Source organism: Corylus avellana, chromosome ca5 (assembly GCF_901000735.1).
Source record: "Corylus avellana chromosome ca5, CavTom2PMs-1.0".
Classification (NCBI taxonomy): domain Eukaryota; kingdom Viridiplantae; phylum Streptophyta; class Magnoliopsida; order Fagales; family Betulaceae; genus Corylus; species Corylus avellana.
Window position 1 is genome coordinate 9,080,027 of NC_081545.1, and position 2,740 is coordinate 9,082,766.

At 33.8% G+C, this 2,740-nt stretch overlaps 1 long non-coding RNA gene across 2 annotated transcripts; it reads left to right on the forward strand.

The window, feature by feature from the left end:
* The first annotated feature begins 272 nt into the window (after nucleotides 1–272).
* Nucleotides 273–1,085, forward strand: LOC132182556 (uncharacterized). 2 transcript variants are annotated; one of them, XR_009440315.1, is made up of 2 exons: nucleotides 273–576; nucleotides 684–1,085. It is a non-coding gene; the product is annotated as an uncharacterized LOC132182556 (long non-coding RNA). The 2 variants fall into 2 exon arrangements; XR_009440314.1 differs by having other exon boundaries at nucleotides 273–507.
* The last annotated feature ends 1,655 nt before the right edge of the window (nucleotides 1,086–2,740 follow it).

The window sequence follows — 2,740 nt, forward strand, 5'->3', positions numbered from 1 at the left end:
CTCTTTAAATTAAGAAAGTGACAGGTGACCGAAAGTTTCTCAATGTTTTTTAAGTTTTCCTTTTCTTTCTTGTGATAGTTTTTTTTTCACGTTGTTTTTTTTAATCTCTACTAAATTGTATCTTTCCACGTCTTAGAGAATCACTTCTATAAAGACGTCGTATAAACTAAGTTCTTTGTCCTCACCAATCAAAATTGAACGCATAAGAAAATCACACAAAGTTAAATAAGACCGAAAACACATGATTAATTCTCCCCAAGTCACAAAACCCATAATTTTTCCCCTCAGTTGTAAAACCCACCCCCATCCCAACAGCCTGCCGGACCGGAGACGACGCCGGCCGGTACATATAACGCCGGGTAGTTCTCCGGTGCTCTCTATTCGGCGGCAGCAGAGAAGAAACTGAGACGCCGGTTCCCTCTGGTTCTCCGGGGCCCCTCAATTTCTCCCTTTCTCTCTCACACAGACCGCTAACAGAGAAACAATTTCTCTGTCACCCAAAAATTGGTGGATCACATTTAACTGAACTTAATGTTTAATTTCTTTGAACCACACATCAACAAGTTACCAGCTACTGTAAATGCTTTCAATAACTTTGTAATTGTATGCTTTGGCTTTTGGTTTTTCTCTTCTGTTTCTTTCTTTAACAATCACTGACTCAATCATGTGATTATTTTTTGAAGGTCAAGTTTGGGAAATTGAGGGCCCATCTCAATTTCTCTTCTCTACTGCGGCTGGAGAGAGAGCACTGGCAGCAGAGAAATGACCAAACAACTTTATTTGTACAAATAACTTCGTACTTGGCGTTATTTGTACCGGCCGGCGTCTTCTCCGGCAAGGTCTGGCCTGGGCTCCGACAAGGTCTCCAGCGGGCTCTTGGGATGGGGGTGGGTTTTACAACTGAGGTAAAAAATTATGGGTTTTGTGACTTGAGGAGAATTAATCATGTGTTTTCGTTCTTGTTTGAATTTGTGTGATTTGCTTACGTGTTCAATTTTAATTGGTAAGCACAAAGGACCTGGTTTACACCAGGTCCTTATAACAGTTATCCTCTTATTTATATATTTTTTAAATTTATTATTAAATATATAGAATTCAAATGAAAATTTTAAAAAAGATAGTTGCAAAATATTAAATAAATAAATAAATAACATTTCTCTGAAAATATATATATAAATAGAAATAGATGAAAGATGCATGTGATGTGAGAGAAAGAGAATATCATGTCAGCTTCTGGATTCTATTATTGCTTTTGGGCAATTTTTCAATATGATCTTGACACAACTTTACCCACTCAAATCTTTGGTGATCTCACTGCATTATTATTTGAAAAGTTGCAATGCCATTAATCTTGAAATGACTTCCAACAGCTACATATGATTGATACAATAAAATTTATTTTTTTAAAATAGGGGAGACCACAATAACTCATTTCGGGTAGAAAAGCTTATAATTGAATCCAATTAAGGTTGAAAACAAACCATAATCAAGCTTTTGCTTAATAATTCTTTATTCAAAAATAAACTACAACTACTATCCCTTATTTATAAGATAAGAAATCCAAATAAAAGATTAATTAATAAAGGACTCCAACATAAATTAGGACTTGAAAATTGGAATATAGACTCCTTAGTACTAGTAGACCTTTCTCCTTGTCTTAGAAGAACAAGTGGGCAGGTCCCTTGCTTCTCAACCCTCAATTGCCATGTGAGACCTACGTGGCATTAATTCTTCATCAAACTTGTATATTAAAATAAAAAAAATTAGATTCCCAATAAATAGTCATTTGAAAATAGGTCCAATATATACACGTAGAGAAAATTACACTTTATCTTCTTAAAGTTTGAGCCGATTTTTAATTTGACTTTCAATATTTTAATTTTTACAATGCATCCATCAAAGTTTCAAAATTTTTCATTGTGGCCCATTTGTTAACAATTTTTGTCCAATTTAACCGAAAATTGGTAACGTGCCAGGCACGTGTATTTTTTTGTCTTAAATTTCTAAAATTGTCCCCATGTAATTTAGCAAATTTCAAAAATGCTCCAAATTCAAACCAATATATATATTTGGAGGTGGCTAAGGCCACCCCTAAGCCACCCCCATTTGGCCCCTTGGGGGTGGCACACCACCCCCAATCCGGCCAAATGGGGTTGGCTGGATGGCCAAAGAGCCACTCCGATTATTATTATTATTTTTTTCTTTCTATTTTTTGAGTTTTTTAAAAAATAAAAAATTAAATTTTAGGGGCAATTCAGTATTTTTTATTATTTCCATTAGAGAAAACATAATGGTTAACAAAATGGCCACATTGAAAAAAAAAAAATTAACTTTGATGGGGTATATTGTAAAAATTGAAGCATTGAAGGTCAAATTGAAAATTGACTCAAACTTTAGGTGATAAAGTGTATTTAACTTATATATATATATATATATATATATATGTGTGTGTGTGTGTGTGTGTGTGTGTGTGTGTGTGTGTTAGGAACTTAGGACATAAGATTTTTATATTTCTCTTATAGAATATTTAACATTTATTCGTGATTGTAATTGTAATTAAATGTTAAAAATGAGTGATGAAATGTTCTCTTCAGTAGTGTTTCATTAAAAGTTGTTTCTCTTGATGGAAGGAAGCAACTCTTGGTTATACACTTATACATAAGGGTTTCAGTCTATCTATAAATAAGCCTTTGATTATCCATCCATCACAACGTAAACGGGAGAAAATGATAGGCCGAAA